We start from the raw sequence: 23841 nt of genomic DNA on the forward strand, positions 1-23841 counted from the left end.
CCCTGGGCATGGCCTTGCTTCGCAGTATGGAGGCAGAGTGGCGGACAGTGTGCTCTGGTGCAATGCCAGGGCTGGAAGTGCCCCTCCGCGTGCAAATGAAAAGAATAGCTTTGCACACCCAAGATGGCGTGGGACAGCATACACGTGAACTAAGATTGTGCAGCACATCCCGCAGAGGGCAACCCGAGTGCACCAATCCCATGCATGTGGAACCCTTGGCCGGGCCGGGGGCACCTCTGAAACGTGGCATTTGATGGCCTGCTGGGATCCTGCAAATTGCATGTTTTTTTTAAGAACCATTGGCACATTGAGCCAGGAAACCCTGTGCCGAGGGCGCGTTTTGGGGGATGGGGGGGGGGGAGTTGGAAGTGGCGTCTAGCCACTTTTCACCAGGGATGCAGACATTACAGGCGTGTAGGTAGGGGACAAATATATTTTAGGAATTGCAAGTCCGTTCAGTTGATTCGAGCCCCCCTGCTTAAAAGGGCGACCTTTCTCCAGAGACCTGGCATAGCTTGGCGAGCTGCCCCAGCAAGGCGTGGAGGCTATTTAGAAGGGGGCGATAAACGGGTTCATGGGCCTGCGCGAATGCCACCAAGACATGCAGGGCACCACTCGCCCACGGGCAGCCCCTGGGATCTGGTTTAGTAAAATTCTGCCTTACTGCTGAACGAATGAGGTGTAGTATTGGTAGGACTCGCCCACGACTGCGAAAGAAAACAACACAACACGGGCAATACATAATGTAATACAAGCCCCAGCCGAAGAAAAGCAAAGTCATCATTAGTATCACTCTCCCTGATAATGGCCACATTACCCACGTGTGAGAAGAGTGGGGCGATAGTCATGTGAGTGGCATTAACCTTCCACAGAGGTCATGCACAGTTACAGCTGTTAATGTATTAGGACCTCCGCGCACGCCTCCCCCCCACCGCCCAAAAAATGAAAGGTCGTTTTCCTAAAGTAGATTAGAATTAACTGGTTTAAAAGTCGTACTAAGAAAACTGAGTGTCGAATGTATGTGTATAACCCAGTACTCGAGCATTGCACTAGGGGTGGAATAAGCCCCCCTCGGCCGCTTCAGGACGCCTTGGGGGCCCACCTTCTTTCCGCTCAGTAATTGCACGCCACGTGACCCCCCCCCCCCACCCAGAAATGCGTGTGTGTGGTGCATGCGCTGGAGGTTACTTTTTTCGGGGCTGTTTCTTTTGAGTGTGATGCTGGTTTCGGAATCCCTCTTAGGGGAGTAGTGAGTGGGTGAGTGTGTAAGTAAAAAGAAAAGTGCCTGGACACACACTCGGTGGAGGAGTGGCATGTCTGCTGGACGGAGAGGGCGGTCTGAGAGACAAATGGGAGCGCCTGTCCCCGGGGCCCGGTCCCCTGGTCCGGCCCTTTCAGTGGGAACAGCGCAGCCCGGATTCCTGCACGAGTTACAGCTCCATTTCCCTCTGTCGCGCCCCATTCATCAGGCCGCAAATCGGGGCTGCGAACATGGACCTATTTGTTTGCTTACATAGCCAGCTGGGTGCAATTTCACGTCTGAGGTATCCCCCTGAAAGCGCCCCTCATCTATTACCGCGACTTGTCAGCAAATCCATTTCCAACTTTTGCTTCCTCTTTTTCCAGCCTTTCCGGCCTCGCTCCGGGGGAGGGGCTGAGCAACCCCTCCCAAAAATGCCAGCAATGCTCCCGTCGTCATCTGCACCAAAGGCCCCGCCGCTCGGTGGAGCGACGTCACGACGAGAGCAGTAAACACGGCACTTAACATGGAGCTGCAGAGGCTGCGCCCAGGCGCCGCTAATAAAGAAAGCTTTTCCAAGATGGCGGCGCCGTTCTCGCAGCCCGTGCGCGGCCTGCTCGGCGGTTCGCAGCCATGTGGCGGCGCAGCGTATGCCGTGGCTGTGTGTACATTACCTCCCGCGAGGACGCGCGCGCAGTGCACGCCTGCCGTGCGCTTATGGCACCCCAGCAATACATATTGCGCATGCATGCTTACTGTGCACACGGTATCTACATACTCTACACACACACACATATTCTGCATACATTGATATTTTATTTCTATCGCGCTCCTACACAAGTGTTTCAGAGTGCAACAAGGCAAGGGAGGAGGGGGGGCAGGGGAGAACAAAACAGCGATCTTACTAGGCCCAGTCACATTGAGAACGCGCAAGTGCATTTACACACACACCCTGAGAATGCATACGGTAAGTGCACATACATATTTTAAATACATAGGTAATGTGCATTAACGCTGTAGACATTCTGTGCGTGCATTGTGTCTACATACTTCTCTGAAAATGCATATTATATATACATATATATATATATACACTTGCATATAATGCACGAATGTACATGCATACTATACAGAAATATATAATGCGCTAGCATGCTGTGCATATAGATAAAGGACGCCCGCGCTGTCCATGCACACTGCCCACGAATCGGGTGCATGCATGCAGTGCATGTATAATGCAGCTACATTGATGTGGTGCATGCATAGACCGACAGATAGAGACGGTCCATGGACTGGCTGAATGGAGAAACGAGTAGATGGATGCATAGGTAGGTCCACGGCCCCGCGAGACTGCGCAGGCACAGAACCCCATGCACACAGGCAGGCGTGATATGTATAGCGGCCTGGCCAGGCTGACAGAAGCCATGCGCTTGGGCCCAGCAGACGCCCTGTAATTCTCCCCAGTCTTCTGCAGAGCTGTACACAAGGGGTCAGGCCCAGACCTCCAGCAGCACAGCGCCCCCGCCAGCAGCGAGGCGGAGGGGCCTTTACGGGGGCCGGCCGGGCAGTTGTAAGCGATCCTTTGTGTTGATTTAAGAAGACGTTGGCTGTATATAACGTTTACGGCTGATAATATCATTGCTCGGCCAGATAAACAGGGCGCTAGCCGGACCGTGGGGTCAGCCATCGATCCCCGCGGAAGAGGGCGGGGGAGAGGGGCCGAGTCTCCCAGGCCGGCTCCCCACCCCCACCGCCTCATTAGCATTCCCAGCCCATGGGCCTGCGCTGACAAGCAGCAGAGATAGGCCGCCCGGCTTTTGTCCTCACGTCGCCAAGAGCCACCACAGATGTAGACGCAAACAGCAGGCCTCGGTGGCCAACTGCACACGTCTCCCGTATTACTTCTCCCCACCAATCACAGACGCCTTGAGTGGCGGGCAATTCAAATGAAAGCCTGGCCGTGTAGTCATGCACACAGAACTCCCACCCTCCGTGCACTCTCGCGTTCCCTCACCTGAGGGACCCCGTGCACCTGCTCTGGGTAGGGTGGGCAGCAAGGGGCCAGTGGCCCTGGTCCCCAGCTGTCCCAGGAGCATGGCCATTTCATAATGCGATGGGGGTGGCCCCAGCCTCCCCTCCGTGGGCGAGCCTCTCCCCCCCACGCCCCCCCACGGCCCTAAAATGCCACCCCGGTAGGCGCGGGCTGCAGGGGGAACGGTGCCATACTGGCAGATGTTAGTCACCCGGCCCCTTCGCTCCAAGAGCCCCCTCACCCCCCTTCTCCTCCGAGCCCCTCTGCCTGGCCGGCTTTGTTGTTTTAAAATATGCATGTCGCTCGGGAATGCCAGTCACGAGGCCGAAGTTTGTGTCCAACCTCCCACACGAAGCGATCCTTTTATAGGGGGCGATATGTCTCAATCGGCAGAGTGCACTCAAAGGCTGCGGGTGCGGGGGGCCGCGCGGGGCTGCCAGGCCGGGGAGAAATATAGCGCCGGCGGGGACGGGCGGCGGCCGAGGGCGCACAGTAAGACTTTCCCTTCTTACGGGCTGGACTTGGGCTGTCATTGGCAGCGGGTCCTGGGCTGGATGGGAGGGGGAGGGGAGGGCACAGCACCCCCGGGCGGCGTGTCTCCCGCAGGTATAGTTTGGGTGAATGGTATAGTTTGATTTCGGCCACTCTGAAGCCGGGACTCTTAAGCCGCTCCCCCCCCCCCCCTCACCCCCCTCTTATGCACAAGGCCCCACGAGAGAGCGAGTAGACGCTGTCCTATTAGCACTTTGCTCTGCCGGCACTTTCTCGATAGGGATTCTGAGATTTCAAGGGTGCTCTCATTTGATACTTTAAGGGGCCATTTCCCCCTCCCGTTATTGTCCAGGTGCTGATGATCCACTTCTCGGCGAGCACATTTATTTATTTATTTATGTTTGTATTTACTACAGCGCACAACACCCTCGTGCCTAGGCGCTGGGTATCTAGGCGCTAATTACATTGAGTGGGAAAAAAGACAGGGAGAGGGAAATGCATTAGGATGATTGATGAGTCTTAAGGGGAGTTAGTTGAAAAGTTAAGTCTTGTTAAGTGTCTGTTCTGGGGGAGTTCCAGCAGGCCGATTCTTTCCTGGGTGCTGACTGCTCACTCGCCCTGTGCACATTCTGCCATTAGGAAAGGCGCATTGAATGACGTGTGCACATCATATCCCTGGAACATAGGTTCGCTTCCTGGCACGTCACTTCCCTTTCTGTATGTCAATGAGCCCCGCTCACACGGTTTCTTAGGCACAGGCCATGTCAAGAATGAAACATGCATAACCTAAGTTCCGAGGATGAGCATATGCCAGGAAGAGAACATGCGCCTTTACTTATGCCAATGAGGTGGAAAGGATAACGCCCCCTGCCAACCTGCACTTCAATCAGGGAACTAAGAATCCAAACTAAACACGGCGAATGCTCGTAGAACAACGAATACACACCTTTCTTTATTTCGAACAACTAATAATGTTGGTGTTTTTTTTAATGTTGCCTCGCGCTGGATTGCGCTGGCTTCTAAGCGCCGCATAAGTAGCTGTTATCAGCGAGTTTTTATTCTATTGGAAATGAGGGATGGCTGAGTCGGACCCATGAGCCACACTCCGAGATTAAGGCTCGGGGCCCAAATAAAGCGCCAACATGCGGGCCTTTTGTCTCAGGGTGCCCTGGCAAGCCAAGGGCCTGAGCTCCTGGCACTCTCGGTTTTGCTGTGGCTTACATGGGCACCTTCTTTCTGTGGGTGACTCTGGGCCAAAGGCCCTCTGGCTGTGCCCAGTAACCGGCATGAAGTCCCACACACGTAGAAGCGCTGTGGGGTGTAGCCAGGGGGGTGTAAAATGGCCTCGGGCGCCAACGAAAAAGTGGCCCACAGCTGCACATGACAATTCATTCCTTTTGGGACACTGTTTGAATCGTTCCCAAAGGGAGAGTTTTTTGAAAAGTTTGAAAGTGTGATGCAAATTGTGGAGTTTGAAGAATATTTAGTCAACAACACTGGCCAAAACAATTACCACATAGTGAATTAACTCCTCAAAACGGCCCACATTAGACCAAAAATAGGTGCCACTGCTTCGAGCAAAAGAACTGTCCCACACCAGAGGGGTTTGGTTCGGGCATGGGCCTGTAGCACTACAGGCCCGCCCGAGCCCGGGTGTAGTCGTCCCTGGCCCTTGCCACGGGTGTCTTTTGTTCCTGTGGGATGAGACGGACACCTGTCCTCAGGGCGTGGGAAAGTCTATCCAGCTGACGGCGAGCTTGTCGGGGTGTAGCGACGCCTCCAACCACTAATCCGGCCCCTTCTGAGCCCAGCGCGGTGCACCCGCCCACACACTCCGGGGAGGGGAGGGGGGGGGGGGCTGCACGCTTTAAACCACTCGGCCCTTCAGAAACAGAACTCATTTCCAGAAGCTAAATTGGGCACCAATGGTGGACTTTGAAAGGATGAAAGCATGCACAGCTTAGCAGCAGGCGCACAGCCCGCCGAGCTATTCTTTCATGTCAGGGAAGCTTGTGAGCGGTTCTCAAGCTGCGGGCAGGTGCCCCGGAGCCCACTTCATTCCAGAGCGGAGGGGCTCCGGACCTTGATGGAGCGTCGCCCAGAGTTTCTGGAACTCACCAGTAATTGATGGAAATCACTTCAAAAGTGACCACATTTTCAAACTCTCAACAGTGTGTGGAACCATCGCGGGAACTCCAGAGGCGGGCTCCGGCCGCCGAGGCCTGAAGGCCTGGGCACATGTATGATGGGGGCGGGGCAGTTGGTGGTGACAGCTCAGCCGTGACCACTCACCGTGCCCAGCACAAACATAACCCGTGATACTAGCCCTCCCCCCACCCCCCAACTGTTGCGAACTCTTCCAGGCAGTGACACCCCCAATCTCCTCTGAGCTGGGTCATTGCCTTGGTAACGTGGTGGGCCGGGGGTGCAGTGACACCGGCCTCGCCTGGTAACACACAGATGTTTCGCGCGGAGTTCTTAGAAGCCACACCAGGCCCGCGTGACGGTAATAACCCTCCGACAGCAGCCATTTAGCAAATAATAAAGGCGTGCTGGGCGCCTTCCAACATCACACATGTGCGCGGCCATAAATGGAGACGAGCAGAAATTAACATCTGCTTTCCTGAAATAAAGTCTGCCAAGCAGCTTTATTTTTATGAATGCCCTCCTCGTTTCTGAAAAGAAATGTGTAGGCACGGGCTGGCAGCCGAGTGCACGGCGTGCGTGCCCCGCTCCTAGTCACCGCGACGGCCTTTTAGGGCACCCCGAGTTCTAAGGACGGGCCCCAGCCGTGCTGTCCCCCCAGGCCGCCCGCTTTGCTTCCAGTGGATTATTGTGCAGGTGCCATCGTGTTGGTGAATGCAGAGCCCTCTGCTGAGCCATCACCGAGAGTGCCCCTCTCTGGAGAGAAAAACACGACGTGTGCCCCTCTGGCCGTCTGTCCGTCCATCGGCCTGTCTATCAATTCTTATATCTATGTAAAGATCTACCTACCTACCTACCTGGCCGCCTGTCTCTCTATCTACCCGTCTATCAATTCGTATATCTATGTCGAAATACATATATATATATTGTCGGTCCCTCTCTCTGTCTATCCACCTCTCCACCTGTCTCCGGTGTCTATCGTTATGTGTGCCTTGTGGGACTATGTTTGTCTATCTATGGCTAACTACCTAGGTGTCTGTCTGTCTATTTAGCCGTCTATGTATCTCTCTCTCTCTCTCTCTCTCTCTCTCTCTCCCTCTCCACTTCCTCCCTTTCCGTCTTTCCGTCTTTCTTTCTTTCTTTCTTTCTTTCTTTCTTTCTTTCTTTCTTTCTTTCTTTCTTTCTTTCTTTCTTTCTCTCTGCCTCTCGCATTCTAATTTTCACTCTTTCCCTGTCTCTGCCTCTCTCGCTCTCGCAGTCTCTCACTCTATATAACTATATTCCTACGTGTATCTGTCTGTCTATTTAGTTGTCTATTCATCTCTCTCTCCCCTGCCTCTCCTCTCTCTCTACTCTCCCTCTGCCTCTCTCCGTCTCGGCCTCTCTCTCTTTTATCTCTCCCTGTCCCTGTCTCTCCCTCAATCTTGCTCTCTCTTTCTCCTCGCCCTCTCCCACCTCTTGCTTTCTTACTTACATGCACACACTTCCTCTCTGCTTTTTCCCGTCCTCTCACTCTGTCTGTCCCTTTCTCTATCCCCGTCTCTCCCTTTCTCTTTCTGTCCTTGTCTCTGTCCCTGTCTCCCTCGCTCCCTTGATCTCGCTCTCCCTCTCTTCGCCTCTCTCCTCTCTTGCCTTCTTAGTAAAACACAGACGCGTCCACTCTGCTTCTTCCCGCCCTCTCACTGGCCTGTCTCGCCTCATCCATCGCCACCCCTCTCACTTGCCTCTCTTTTCCTCACACCTCCCTCTCCCTCTAGCACACACTCTGCCTGTCTCATTCGCCCCCATGCTGGGCTATCTTTCCTCTTTGTGTCTCTTGCAGCAAAATTATAAGGGAGGCATTGCGTTTATGTCACTGCTAACAGGGGAGGGGTGCTAATCTTTGGCTACGAACCCCCACCAAGAGTGAAGTCCGCCATAAACCCAGCGCCCGAACAGTCCGCGGACATCAAAGTCCTGTTTATGGGGTGAAGATGTGGCTGTACTCTACCTGGTCGGTATTGCTGCTCGCCTATAGCCCCCATTAGAGGACCCCGAAGGAATGATGGCAAAGGCCCGGAGGCGGTCCCACTAGGGTGGCCTAGGTGCACGTCTCCTGGAGGAATAGGAAAGCGGTCTAACCTGCACACCACGCACTGCTGTCGCACTCTCCGCTTGCACTGACCGTCTTGGGGTTCCCTGGGAGTTGGGGAAGAAACAGCCACTTGTGAGTGACAGGGACCAAACTAAGAAACACAGACATGCCCCCCCCCCCCCCCACCGCCTTAGAGGGCCATCTCCAAGGCGTTTCCGTGCCCCCATCTGGGTGTGTTTTAATTCAGGAAAAGGGCGCAAGGCCGCAGTGGACGTGGACAGCGAACGGGCCCCCAGCGGCTTCGAGCGCCACAATGTGCCGAGTGACACGAGGGCTGGACCCCGCGGCCTCTGCGCACAGGGCCAAAGGGGGCAGTCACGCCAAGGACAGGGGCTCTTTCTCTAAAGAGAGTGGCCGGCCCACAAAGCCCCCTCTGTGCTGCAGACAACAAAAGCTGTCACATCTTCACTTCGGGATGAAAAGGGGCGGCGGGGCCCATCTGAGCACCCCCACAATGGCGGTGCCGCACGTCTGTGAGAACCAGCCGAGCCCCGCGCAGAGGGAAAGGCAGCGCGGTGGGCACACGCACCGGCACAGCTGGAGAGAGTGAGGACACACTGTCACACGTGTACAGAGACATAGTTCCATATATACATAGACAGATCGACACAGCTAAAGACTGATATATAGGTCCATATATAGACATATATATATATATAGAGAGAGAGAGAGACCGAGAGGGGTAGAGAGAGATACGCGAATAACTATTGATACAGTTACAGAGACACTGTGCATTGTGTGCATTTGTAAATGATCTTCAGCCATGCTTCTCTATACCTATCTGCCACTAATGCATTTTGTATACAATGTAACTTACAGCGGCCATGTATAACTTTATTTCACTATCTCGTGTTTGTATTACATGCCTGTCCAGCGCCCAGATACGCACGGGTTCGGCGCTCTACAAATTCCAAATAAATAAATGGTTAGATATATAGATAGTATATAGATGAGTGACACATGTGTATGCATAGCCAGATGAATATACACATATATAATTAGATGACACACACATATAGACATCCATTGATAGTTATGTAGATATCGAAATATCGACACAGACAGACAGACACACATAGGCATCTAAAGACAGACAGATGGGTAGCCAGGCAGATCGATAGATGGACACAGACATAGGAAGACAGGTCGATATAGATCGATAGATAGGCGGGTAGAGTTAACTTAGCCTTCACATATATAGCAGCTACCACGGGTGTGTAACCCTTGACCCCGGGTGTTGTCTCTGGACCCGCTAGCCCTTAGGAGGCGGCCGCCGGAGCCGGCAAGTGCAGGCTGCGCTCAGGGCGGATCCGCGAACTCCGCCGTGCCCCCCTCTGCCCCCCACGCGCGGTAAATGGGAGCTTTGCTTCTTTGCCGGGAAGGTAAGGCGCGGCGCGGGCGCTGCAGTAAGGCCTGGGCACGCAGTGGCGCTTTTTACACTAGCATTCACCGGGCGGTAGTTTCCCGGGGGCTTCCAGGCACATAGTGCGCGGATGTTGGAAGAAGCGCTTTAAGGATGCCCGGACTGGCCTGCAATAGTGCAGCTCGCGTTTGTGTTCTTTTTCATGGCTTGCTTTGATCCCCTGTGTGTGATTCTGCCTTTTTACCCCCAGTGTCTGCCCGGCTCAGCAGCCCTCTCGCACCAGCCGAGCGAGTCCCCCCCCCCCGCCCCTCCATGGAGACGGCGATCCCCTAGCCTAAGCTGGCCAGAGCTGTGGTGGTGGATGGGGCGGGGCAGGCCTGCGTCCCAAGGCAACCCACGCCCCGTGGACTTGTGCGATCATGCACTCTGATTAAACTGTGGGCGCGGAGATCCACCTGCCCAGGCTCACCCATGACATGTCTGCAACATATGCAACACTACCTGGAGGGGCACCAACGAAAACGTGGCCACAGCTGCAAAGGGCAATTCACTCCTTTTGTGGCAGACTGCCCGAGCAGTACCCAATGGCGATAACACACGATGCACACTGTGCCATTTAAAGAATATCTGTCCAGCGACACTGCTCAAAACTACTAGCCGCCTAGAACTCGTCAAACGGTTCCGCTTTGACCAGAAATCCTGGCCCACACCTGCATTTTGCATGTTTGGCTCGGGCATTGCCATATGGGCCAGTCCGAGCCAGACTGCATGTGCACCAATAGCTGATGCTTATATGGCAATGTGTGTTTCACAATCTGCACAAGGCCACCGCCTGCTGTTCGCGTGAAGGGGGCATGCTCTCAGAGAACAGGGCACCCGAGCAGGGGCGGGGGGGGGGGGGCGCTCCTGCTTGCCATGGCTGCCAAGTGGCACCACGCTGCTACACTGAACATGTATATGTCGACATGTGTTACTAGCCACACACATAGCAGCATGCTCACCCCTGTTTCCAGATCGCAGGGTATGTCTTATATACCATAGGCCTATGCGAGTACACGTATGCAATCTTCTACGTGTATACAAAGAACCAGACAGTGCAGGTTTACCGACAACAGTGCACACGTGGAGGTTCTGGTTCGGCTGCATTATATGATAATAATACGATGCCCCCCACACGTGTCTAGGTTATTGGCAGAGCGGCCCATACACATATTCTTCTGATCTGATGTGAGTGTTTTAATATGCTCGGATTTGGTTCGCGCAAAGCTGGCACCCCTCGTTTGAGAATGAACGTCACAACAGAGAGAGGCGCTTCGCGCTTCAGGGCGCCTTTTCTGTACTGCAGAAGCTCCTGCGGGTTCCGTGGAGATTGCCGGCTGTGCGCAGGGTGGCCTGCAGACATGACCTTGGAGGGGGCGCCTGTCCGCTGGCAGTGCTGCATGTCCCTGCACAGTGCACGCCGTTATCAACATGCACACAAATGAACCCACCATGAATCTAAACACACGCACGCACCCATGCCTGCAACACGGGAAAGGCACGCGTGGGTGTATATGCATGCATGCATGCATGCACTTACACACGTGTGGTAGAGGTTACTATAAACATTACTGGCCGGGTGCACGTTTCCTATATTTTGGGAACGTGCTCTCGTTTGAATGAAGCCCCCCCCCCCCCCTCCGCAGCGCGTGCCAACACTCTGTGACTGCGCCAGGCGGCGCCAGGAGTGGGAATGGCGCGTGCACGGTTAGATATGGTTACACGCTTGCGGTGAACACTTATGGGGCAATATGCTGACCTTCCACGAGTAGGGAGCCCGGACTCAGTGCCACATGCCCTCTTTTTAATGTGTAACTAAGTGGTTGGCACGAGCCATCGTGGCTTACTTCGCAAAGCGTTCCTCAATGGGCTGTGCCCATTGAAAAGCGCCAGGCCCAAGGCTCTGCTGTGGACGTTCTGCGCTTAACCAATAGTTTTGAGTGAGCTCCTGGACCCCATGTGTGCAGTGACTGAGTAGTGAAATCATTCTTTGGACGCCCCCACATGTCTCTTTAGTTAAATCGTGTCTGGCTTCCAGGTTACCGAGCTGCGCACTCGCCCCGGGGCACTCGCCCCGGGCCACCGAGGCGCCTCACGGCGCTGCGTTCATGGTGTGGACCGGGGCGGGCGCCCTCGCCTGGCCTGGCGCAGGCACCAGCTCTGCTCGGGGGTCACTCGAGAAGAACCAACGCTGGGTGGGGGCAGGGTCGGACTGGGGCATAACACTGTCTCGGCAACAATAACAAAGTGGCCCACAGTTGACAGACCGTCTGAATAGTATCCATGGGGGAGTTTTTTTGATAAAAATGTAAATGTAACGCAAATTGTGCAATTTAAATAATATTTGTTCACCAACAATTGCCAACACTACTAGACGCATTGAGAGGTGACATATCAAACTGGCCCACATGGGCCCAAAAAGTGGCCCATTTTCACCCAAAAAACGGGCCCACACGCAGTATTTTGCCTGTTTCATTCGGTCATTGCCATGTTGCGCTATAGCCGGGGCCTGGATTTGGGGGTCAGAGACAACCCTGAAAATGCGCGCAGCTCACTAAGTAGTGAAGAGTCCTTGCAGGCAGGGACTGCCCCAGAGTCCATCATTCACTGCGCCCAGAAGAGCGACGTCCACCAGCAGCCGCGCAGGCGCACAGCCGCCATGTGGGGGTGACACTGAAACCCGCGTGCTGCGCACGCACCGCACGCTCCCACGGCTGTCTTCTGGGGTGCCTTTGTGTCAAGTGTTGCACTATGCAGCAGAGGAGCGGGGCACGCAGCACCACCCACCCTGCCAGGTCTCATTTCCAATTATGTGTCACCTTGCACGAAAAAGCAGGTGCAATTAATTGCAGAAACTGTAATTAAAGCAGAATGAAGCCAGAAGGTAAAACTTGAAAGGTGTGAGAGAGAAATGTTAGCGCCCAATAAACCTTAGCTCGGCGCCCTCGCCTTTACCGCGGAGAGGATGCGTGAACAGGTGGCTGGGGAGGGGGCGCCAACGGCTTAGCCTTGCGCGTGAGTAGTCCAAGGAGACTGCGCGGTCACTGCAGCTGCATTCCCACATGCATGACGTGTGAACACGAGTAAGCATGTGCACTGCCACCTGTCCTGCAGAGAGCGTGCGCGGTGCACACTGGCCTGGGTATGTCCGTCGTGCACGTGTGTTATCCAGGTTAGAGCCAAGGACCCTGCACTGGGGCTGTGTGTCGGGCCCACGTTCCGTAATCACACCGATTGTTGCACGAGGATGGTTGCCAAGTCACAAAGAAACCCAGCAGTCATTGCTGCGCCACATGCAGTGTACACGCATGTTTAGAGCAGGCGAGTGGTGGCCCGTGCTTTGGGTTGGCATTCTATGTTGTTTGACTAAGATCATGACGATCTCGGCAGGTCTTGCGGGACCCCGGGCTGATTCCGGCCCCTTGGGCCCCAGTGTCCCGCCCGGGCACTGTCGGCATTGGGGCTGGGTCGGACACACGGCCCAGAGGGAGGCCCCCTGCGCCTGGGCGAGTGTGGGGGAAGTGGCGGCCAGTGTATGAAGCGCTGCGCCTCCAGGTGCCTTTAACCCTCTGTGGATTATGCGCCCCCGTCACCGACCCCCATTCCCCCCAGGCCGCCATCTTGTACTCCTTCCGGTCCTTCTTTCCCCATCTCGCTGGATTGTTCAGCTGCCACCCCCTCATGTCATTCTTCCCATGGCCTCTCCGCCCTTGCGCTCTCACCCCCGCCCCGCATCCGCGCCCCCTTACCCCCAGCCCCCCATTCCTGAGTTCCTGTGTCCGTGCCCACTTTTTTATCGCCCTGTGCCCTCCTCTCCCGTGTCATTCGCCATATTGTGTTTCTTCGCCCTGTTCTTATCACCCCTGCTCCATGTGCTGCCATCTTCCCAGCCCCAGACCCTTTCTAGGCCGCTGTCTTGCCTCAGGCAGCGCCGGCCCTGCCATCCCGGCCTTGCCGGCTAGGTGGCGCCCTCCCGCGCAGGAGGCGCCGGCCTTGGGCAGCCTTCCGGCTCCACGCGCGTCACCCAGGCAGCCCCAGCCACGCCGAACCTGCCAAAAATGCTAAATTGCCCTCGGAAGGATACACGTGAATATCAAAAAAGTGACGCTCGAAACAGAGTTAATATTTTGCCACCGAGTATTTAAAGGGGAGAATGAATGCCCGTGGCACGGGAGCATTGGGAATTAAGTCAATTAGCAAGAACTTAGTTACATATTTTGAGGCGGGCAAGTGTGAGCTTCAGCCCACGGAAAGACTATAGCACCTTCCAATATATTTCAAGGCTCTAGGCGCACGCAGGTTGCGTTCGCAAGAAGGTCTTCGGTCCACTGAACAGGCAAGTGTCACAGGGAAACGAGGCTTTCGGGGAAGTACAGAACGGAGTACCTTGCAGAAAGTATTATTGTGTGCACAAGAAACGCACGGAAGCGTCACGGAGCCTCTAAAAAGTCCACATTCACACAGGTGAAAGCAAAGTAGCTGGGATCACGTCTATAGAAGCGAGGGGTGTCTAGATATGTCTTTCTCTCTCTCTATATATATATATATATTTATGTGTGTGTGTGTATATATATATCCATATGGAACCATATATAATATATACATATATAGCATATTCATTAAATAAATATATACAGTGCACAGACAATAATCGGAGTGAATACATCAATATTTACATGCTGTGTTAAATGGCTGATTTCAGCGTCTTGCTCACGGCCAGACAGCACTTGTGTAAAATTCGAGACACATATGTGGACTGTGTTCCCAGGGTCGGTATTTGCGGGTGAGCGCGGCTGTGTGCTATGAGGGGGGAAAGACGAACTCAGAGACGCGCGTAAAGGGCGGGTGCCCGAGACATTTCCAGCAGTCATAGGGCGTTTGCACCTGCGAGTGTGTGTCCCCCGAAATTGCGCACAGGTGGATAACCACATTACTTGCAATGGTCGTTTTTTAAATTATTTTAATTTAAACTTCCTAAACCGACGAGAAGGCGGTTTGGGGTGTTTTTTCGTGTCTTTTTTAGCATGGGAGTGGCTCTTTTGGAAGGGGGGGGGAGTCGTGCACCGACACTGGACACGGCATGCTGTGTATTCATTTTCTTGCCATAAGCGTGGGCTGGGCTGAAACAATGCGAGTCTGCAAGTCACGGCAGCAGCTCCTCGTCACACACCAAGGCCTGAACATCTGAACATTTCTTTCGATTCATATGTTATTCTGCCGTATATTTGTATGCCCCAAAAAAAGAAATCGATGTTGACATTCGTTTCTTTAAACTACGAAATAATACCCTTGCCTCGCCTATCGCGACTTCCGGCTGCGGTGGGGGCAGACAGGCGACGGCCGCGTGTGTCCGGGCTCGTTTGCGCTTTGCTCCGCGCTCTATTGTGTCAAGTGCGCGTTCGGGCCGCGCCGCAGGTCCGGGCTTCCTTTGTGTAATGCCCCGCGCTGCCTTTGCAGAGACGCGGCTCTCCTGACAAATCTACAACGATTCGCCCACAGCCATATAAGCGTTATGCCCGCATACACCCCCGAAACCAGAGCCTTTCGGGCCAGAACAGCCCAGCTGCCCGGGAAAGATGGGATAAGGCCAATAGAAGCCGGCGCGTCCCAGTTGAAGGCGCTACACGGTGGCCAGGGTCGCGCCGGGCGAGTCCTGGGATTACTGGGACCCTCGCGCGGGAATTCCCCCAGCAATAAGCCCGCTATTGGTTCCCTCCCGGGGACCGGACGAAGCCTGCAAGAATTATTGATTTAGAGAAATACAAAGAAAGAAAAAAAATGATAACCGCTTCGTTCCCTGAATAGTCCGCTTGCCTTTGACGTTGACAAATGGCCAGGAGGCAAGAAAAGTCACGTCAAAGGACTTCTATGGGTTATTCGTAAGGAGGGGAATATATTAAAACAACAGGGAACTAACTATGCATTGGATTTTTTTTTCTTTTTTTATGTGCGTTTATCTCCCCGTTCGCAACTGTTGGGTGGACGTGAAACGGAATTTGCAAAGTTGGAGTTCTGCTTTCTTAAGAGGCCTTGCGATGACCACACACGACACCTGGAGCTCGCAGGTAAGAACCCCGAGTTACTTGTATGTGCTCACAACACTACGAGCGGGTCCTGGGCATGTGTCAGATGGCCGGGCTCCTCATCACACCAGTACCCCAGTACCCTAACTGCGAGAGGCCTCGACGGACCGGCCAACACAGCCCAGCACGCGCTATTAGCACAAGCTGGGGACCACATACAACGGGAAGCGTCATTAATATATGTATAAAAAGGGGTGTCGCTGGAGACCACAAACATGTTTTAAAAAGCTGTACCGCATACAACTGGAAAACTTTATTAAAATACGTTTTAAAAAAAAGAAAAAAAGGGGGTGTCGCTGGAGACCACGTACAAGTGGGAAAGTGTATAATAATATGTTTTAAAAAGTTGTAGTCGGTGACCGCATACAACTAGGAAACTTTTTTTACATATTTTTTTTCAAAAGGGGTGTCGCTGGAGACCACAAACAACTATGAACGTTTGTTAATATACGTTTTAAAAAGCTGTTGCCGATGACCGCATAAAACTGGGAAACTTAATTAAAATACGTTTTTTAAAAAAAAAAAAAAAAGTGGTGTGGCTGAAGACCACGTACAACTGGGAACGTGTATTAATATGTTTTTAAAAGTTGTAGTCGGTGACCACATACAACTGGGAAACTTTTTTATATATATTTTTTAAAAGGGTTGTCGCTGGAGACCACACAACTGGGAAACTTTATTAACACGTTTTTTTTTTTAAAGGGGTGTCGCTGGAGACCACGTACAACTGGGAAAATGAATAATTATATGTTTTAAAAAGTTGCAGCCGGTGACCGCATACAACTGGGAAACTTTATTGATATATGTTTCAAAAAAGGGGGTGCCGCTGGAGACCACATAGAACTGGGAAACGTCATTAATATATCTTTGAAAAGGGGTGTAGTTTTGAGAGCACTAACAAGCACCTGGGAAGCCTGCGCGCCCGGGAGCCTGCTTTGGACACACACTCAAGTGAAACTAAGCACGCATGATGCCACATGATGCCTCGCCCCTGTACCCTGTGTGTCCGGATCCCAGGGCACTAATAACACCCACTTTGTAGCCCCCCCCCCCCCCCCCCACGGCCGGGTCCAGTTCCCAAAACATTTCGAACCGGTGAAACTATACAGAAAAACGAGGGCAGTGGGGGGGGGGGAGTGGGGCGAAGAGAAAGTTACTTTATAAATTGGCTGACCCTTTCTGCGGGCGGATAGTAATCTACACCGCCAAGGGGGGCTCGGGTGTCCATTCAACAGGTCCGGTGGGGGACAAAGAGACGGAAAATAACACCGCGCCCCTGCGCGCAAGCCGCGCAGCTATGATTACCCGCTGGCATCCGCGGCCGGGACGCGGCCACTTCTGAAGGACACGCAGCAGTGTTCCAGTGGCCGGGACTTCTTGTCCTCTTTGCCTAAGTGTATAGTGAATAAATAAGTCACACCGCGGAGGAGGCGCGCGCTATTGTTCGCCCGGCGGTTTCTTGAGATGCGCCGCCGCCCTGCGAGTAACAGAAGACGCGGAGGAAACGTGCACGGGGGCCGCGGCAGCACGGGAGGGGGGGGATTCTCAAGTATCGGACATCGCCTTTCCCAGGAACAAACCCGATTCCTATCAGGGAGTGGAGGCAGTGGGGGGGCTTCGCTGTGCACGCGCTCCGGGGGGATATAGCCAAAGCAGGGACGAGCAAAATCCGTTTCGGCGATGGTTGTGTTCCCAAACCCCCAAAATACACCCCCGTGCACTGGAACCCGGGGAGCAGCAGCAGTGCCCGGTCTGGGCAGGGCAGGCCTGTGCCTCTAACTTGGAAACTCCTGTGGGTGGGGGGGTGGGGTTATGCGTAGTCGGGCACCGCTTGGGCTACATGCATGCTCCCCGGTCAGTACTCGACCCACGGCATAGGCCACACCCTCAACGCACTCATCCGTCGGTAGCATCAGGTCCGACAGTAGGGTTGTAGTGTTGGGGGGGCGGGGGGCTACACTTAACATTTGCTCTGCCTCTTCCTGACGCTCAAGTGGCTGTCAGGGTCTTTAGCAGGTCCCCTCGGGCGTCAGTGGCACCAATTAGCGAGTTGTGCCACACCACCTGAGCTACTCACAGGACCACCGGGTCCGGCCGCAGGACAGCTGTTTATGGGACCTGCTGTGTTTGTGGCACCAGGAGCGTGTCTTTGTGCGATTGTAGCTTTGTGGCTTGGTATGGAGAGCGTTTTAGGGCAGTGTAATGTGTGTGTGTGTGCTGTGGAACAGTGTCGGTGCGCCTGTTGTGTGTGCGTGTGAGTGAGGGAGGGAGGGGGGCGGGGGGCGTTGGGTGCACATGTGTCTCGGTTTTATGAGTGTGTGAGAGAGAACGAGGCAAGGAAGGGGGGACTCCACACTAAACGGCTTTTATAAGAACACACCTTTTTCGTGTGCCCTAAATATAAGGTGCTGTGTGAGCCCCAGCGCGCCCGTAACTTGTTGGTGCACGTGACTGGAGGGCACGGGCACTCTGGTCTGTTGCGTCGCGATAGGTAGGGGGCGTGATACCGATTTGACTTTTTGGAGCCGGTATGAGGAGATTGAATTGTTGTGGGTAAAAACGCATGACACGGGGATCCTCCTTCGTCGCAAGAACGCGTCGCCGTGGTTCACTCCGTGCTCCCTTCCCTGTGGGTGCAGGGCGGCGCCCGGGGCGGGCGACAGCGGCACTCCCCAGGACCCGTCTGCGGCATAAGCGGGGCGGTGAGCGCTGTCCATGGTGCTGCGCGCAGAGCCCGGCCGTAAAGGAAACCTCCGCAGCAGCAGGCAGGGTGGCACCCACATGACTGCTTATGATACACCAGCGTGGTGCAGGCAGGGAGGCACCCAGTGGACTGCTTATGATACACCAGCGTGGTGCAGGCAGGGAGGCACCCAGTGGACTGCTTATGATACACAAGCAGGGTGCAGGCAGCATGGCACTAACACGACTGCTTCTAGGGTACCAGCGTGGTGCAGGCATGGAGGCACCCAGTGGGCTGCTTATGGTACACCAGCAGGGTGCAGGCAGGGGGGCACCCAGTGGACTGCTTATGATACACCAGCAGGGTGTAGGCAGCATGGCACTAACACGACTGCTTCTAGATTACCAGAGTGGTGCAGGCAGGGAGGCACCCAGTGCACTGCTTATGATACACCAGCAGTGTGCAGGCAGCATGGCACCCACATGACTGCTTCTAGGGTACTAGCGTGGTGCAGGCAGAGAGGCACCCAGTGGACCGCTTATGATACACCAGCAAAGTGCAGGCAGGGAGGCACCCAGTCGACTGCTTATGGTACACCAGCAGGGTGCAGGCAGCATGGCACCCACACAACTGTTTCTAGAGTACCAGCGTGGTGCAGGCAGAGAGGCATCCAGTGGACTGCTCATAATACACCAGCGTGGTGCAGGCAGGGAGGGACCCGGTGGACTGCTTATGATACACCAGCGTGGTCGCAAGCATGGAGGCACCCAGTGGACTGTGTATGATACACCAGCAGGGTGCAGGCAGCATGGCACCCACACAACTGCTTCTAAGGTCCCAGCATGGTGCAGGCAGGGAGGCACCCAGTGGACTGCTTATGGTACAGGCAGCATGGCACACGCACAACTGCTTCTAGGGTACCAGTGTGGCGCAGGCAGGGAGGCACCCAGTGGACTGCTTATGATACACCAGCAGGGTGGAGACAGCATGGCACCCACATGACTGCTTCTAGGGCACCAGTGGGCTGCAGGCAGGGTGGCACCCACACAACTGCTTCTAGGGCACCAGCATGGTACAGGCAGGCTGCTACCCAGTGGACTGCTTATCATACACAAGCAAGGCGCAGGCAGCATGGCACCCACCCGACTGCTTCTAGGGCACCAGCATGGTGCAGGCAGGGTGGCACCCATTGGACTGCTTCTGATACACCAGCAGGGTGCAGGCAGCAAGGCACCCACATGACTGTTTAGAGGGCACCAGCGGGATGCAGGCAGGGTGGCACCCACACAACTGCTTCTAGGGCACCAGCATGGTGCAGACAGGGTAGCACCCACTCTACTGCTTAGGATACACCAGCAGGATTCAGGGAGGCACCCAGTGGACTGCTTATGATACACCAGCAGAGTGCAGGCAACATGGCGCCCACACGACTGCTTCTAGAGTACCAGCGTGGTACAGACAGGGAGGCATCCAGCGGACTGCTCATAATACACCAGCGTGGTGCAGGTAGGGAGGCACCCAGTGGACTGCGTTTGATACACCAGTAGGGTGCACGCAGCATGGCACCCACATGACTGCTTCTAAGGAACCAGCATGGTGCAGGCAGGGAGGCACCCAGTGGACTGCTTATGATACACCAGCAGGGTGCAGGCAGCATGGCACCCACATGACTGCTTCTAGGGTACCAGCGTGGTGAGGGCAGGGAGGCACCCAGTGGGCTGCTTATGATACACCAGCAGGGTGCAGGCAGGGGGGCACCCAGTGGACTGCTTATGATACACCAGCAGGGTGTAGGCAGCATGACACTAACACGACTGCTTCTAGATTACCAGAGTGGTGCAGGCAGGGAGGCACCCATTGCACTGCTTATGATACACCAGCAGTGTGCAGGCAGCATGGCACCCACATGACTGCTTGTAGGGTACTAGCGTGGTGCAGGCAGGGGGGCACCCAGTGGACTGCTTATGATACACCAGCAGGGTGTAGGCAGCATGACACTAACACGACTGCTTCTAGAGTACCAGCGTGGTGCAGGCAGGGAGGCACCCAGTGGACTGCTTATGATACATCAGCAGAGTGCAGGCAGCATGGCACCCACACAACCGGTTCTAGAGTACCAGCGTGGTGCAGGCAGGGTGGCACTCACTGGACTGCTTATGATACACCTGCAGGGTGGAGACAGCATGGCACCCACATGACTGCTTCTAGGGCACCAGTGGGCTGCAGGCAGGGTGGCACCCACACAACTGCTTCTAGGGCACCAGCATGGTACAGGCAGGGTGCTACCCAGTGGACTGCTTATGATACAAAAGCAAGGCGCAGGCAGAATAGCACCCACCCGACTGCTTCTAGGGCACCAGCATGGTTCAGGCAGGGTGGCACCCATTGCAATGCTTATGATACACCAGCAGGGTGCAGGCAGCAAGGCACCCACATGACTGCTTCTAGGGCACCAGCGGGATGCAGGCAGGGTGGCACCCACACAACTGCTTCTAGGGCACCAACATGGTGCAGGCAGGGTAGCACCCACTCTACTGCTTATGATACACCAGCAGGATTCAGGGAGGCACCCAGTGGACTGATTATGATACACCAGCAGAGTGCAGGCAACATGGCACCGACACAACTGCTTCTACAGTACCAGTGTGGTACAGGCAGGGAGGCACCCAGTGGACTGCTTATGATACACCAGCAGGGTGCAGGCAGCAGGGCACCCACACGACTGCTTCTAGAGTACCAGCGGGGTACAGGCAGGGTGGCACCCACTGGACTGCTTATGATGCACCAGCAGGGTGCAGGCAGCATAGCACCCCCACGACTGCTTCTAGGGCACCAGCGGGGTGAAGGCAGGGTGGCACCCACAAGACTGCTTCTAGAGTACCAGCATGGTGCAGGCAGGGTAGCACCCAGTGGACTGCTTATGATACACCAGCAGAGTGCAAGCAGCATGGCACCCACACGACTGCTTCTAGGGCCCCAGTGGGGTGCAGGCAGGGAGGCACCCAGTGGACTACTTATGATACACCAGCATGGTGCAGGCAGCAGGGCACCCACACAACTGCTTCTAGAGTACCCGCGTGGTACAGGCAGGGTGGCACCCACTGGACTGCTTATGATATACCAGCAGGGTGCAGGCACCCCCACGACTACTTCTGGGGTGCAGGCAGGGAGGCACCCACTGGACTGCTTATGATACACCAGCAAGGTGCACGCAGCATGGCGCCCACTGGACTGCTTCTATGGTACCTGAGTGGTGCAGGCAGGGAGGCACCCACTGGACTGCTTATGATACACCAGCAGGGTGCAGGCAGCAGGGCACCCACACGACGGCTTCTAGAGTACCCACGTGGTACAGGCAGGGTGGCACCCACTGGACTGCTTATGATATACCAGCAGGGTGCAGGCAGAATGGCACCCCCACGACTACTTCTAGGGCACCAGCGGGGTGCAGGCAGGGAGGCACCCACTGGACTGCTTTTGATACACCAGCAAGGTGCAGGCAGCATGGCACCCACTGGACTGCTTCTATGGTACCTGAGTGATGCAGGCAGGGAGGCACCCACTCGACTGCTTATGATACACCAGCAAGGTGCAAGCAGCATGGCGCCCACTGGACTGCTTCTAGGGCACCAGCAGGGTGCAGGCAGGGTGGCACCCTCAAGACTGCTTCTAGGGAACCAGCATGGTGCAGGCAGAGTGGCTCCCATTGGACTGCTTATGGTACACCAGCAGGGTGCAGGCAGCATGGCACATGCACAGCTGCTTCTAGGGCACCAGCAGGGTGCAGGCAGGGTGGCACCCACATGACTGCTTCTAGCGCACCAGCATGGTGCAGGCAGGGTGGCACCCACTGCACTACTTATGATACACCAGCAGGGTGCAGGCAGCATGGCACCCCCACGACTGCTTCTAGGGCACCAGCGGGGTGAAGGCAGGGTGGCACCCACAAGACTGCTTCTAGAGTACCAGCATGGTGCAGGCAGGGTAGCACCCAGTGGACTGCTTATGATACACCAGCAGAGTGCAAGCAGCATGGCACCCACACGACTGCTTCTAGGGCCCCAGTGGGGTGCAGGCAGGGAGGCACCCAGTGGACTACTTATGATACACCAGCATGGTGCAGGCAGCAGGGCACCCACACAACTGCTTCTAGAGTACCCGCGTGGTACAGGCAGGGTGGCACCCACTGGACTGCTTATGATATACCAGCAGGGTGCAGGCACCCCCACGACTACTTCTGGGGTGCAGGCAGGGAGGCACCCACTGGACTGCTTATGATACACCAGCAAGGTGCACGCAGCATGGCGCCCACTGGACTGCTTCTATGGTACCTGAGTGGTGCAGGCAGGGAGGCACCCACTGGACTGCTTATGATACACCAGCAGGGTGCAGGCAGCAGGGCACCCACACGACGGCTTCTAGAGTACCCACGTGGTACAGGCAGGGTGGCACCCACTGGACTGCTTATGATATACCAGCAGGGTGCAGGCAGAATGGCACCCCCACGACTACTTCTAGGGCACCAGCGGGGTGCAGGCAGGGAGGCACCCACTGGACTGCTTTTGATACACCAGCAAGGTGCAGGCAGCATGGCACCCACTGGACTGCTTCTATGGTACCTGAGTGATGCAGGCAGGGAGGCACCCACTCGACTGCTTATGATACACCAGCAAGGTGCAGGCAGCATGGCGCCCACTGGACTGCTTCTAGGGCACCAGCAGGGTGCAGGCAGGGTGGCACCCTCAAGACTGCTTCTAGGGAACCAGCATGGTGCAGGCAGAGTGGCTCCCATTGGACTGCTTATGGTACACCAGCAGGGTGCAGGCAGCATGGCACATGCACAGCTGCTTCTAGGGCACCAGCAGGGTGCAGGCAGGGTGGCACCCACATGACTGCTTCTAGCGCACCAGCATGGTGCAGGCAGGGTGGCACCCACTGCACTACTTATGATACACCAGCAAGGTGCAGGCAGCATGGCACCCACACGACTGCTTCTATGGTACCTGAGTGGTGCAGGCAGGGAGGCACCCACTGGACTGTTTATGATACAACAGCAAGGTGCAGGCAGCATGGCGCCCAATGGACTGCTTCTAGGGCACCAGCATGGTGCAGGCAGAGTGGCACCCATTGGACTGCTTATGATACACCAGCAGGGTGCAGGCAGCATGGCACATGCACAGCTGCTTCTAGGGCACCAGCAGGGTGCAGGCAGGGAGGCACCCACATGACTGCTTCTAGGGCACCAGCAGGGTGCAGGCAGGGAGGCACCCACTGGACTGCTTATGATACACCAGCGTGGTGCAGGCAGGGTGGCACCCACATGACAGCTTATTATACACCAGCGGGGGGCATGCAGGGTGGCACCCACATAACTGCTTCTAGGGCACAAGTGGGGTGCAGGCAGGGAGACACCCACTGAACTGTTTATGATACACCAACACGGTGCAGACAACGAGGCAGTAACTGGACTGTTTCTGGAGAACTAGAGGGGTGCAAGCAGGGATGCACCCACTGTACTGCTTAGAGTACACCAGCGGGTGCAGGCAGGGAGGCACCCAATGGTCTGCTTATGAGACTCCAGCAGGGACCGAGGCGTTTCCAGGATTATCTAACAAGCGTGTCCTGAAGCT

At 55.4% G+C, this 23841-nt stretch overlaps 1 long non-coding RNA gene across 1 annotated transcript in view; it reads left to right on the forward strand.

Moving 5' to 3' along the window:
- Nucleotides 1-3667: 3667 nt before the first annotated feature.
- Nucleotides 3668-23841, forward strand: part of LOC138510971 (uncharacterized) — a 49150-nt gene continuing 28976 nt past the window's right edge. The window contains exon 1 of the long non-coding RNA XR_011280504.1: nucleotides 3668-3764. This is a non-coding gene — a long non-coding RNA (uncharacterized lncRNA). The remainder of the gene's footprint in view (nucleotides 3765-23841) is intronic.

Source organism: Ambystoma mexicanum, chromosome 6p, assembly GCF_040938575.1.
Source record: "Ambystoma mexicanum isolate Mex_15411 chromosome 6p, UKY_AmexF1_1, whole genome shotgun sequence".
Taxonomy (NCBI): Eukaryota; Metazoa; Chordata; class Amphibia; order Caudata; family Ambystomatidae; genus Ambystoma; species Ambystoma mexicanum.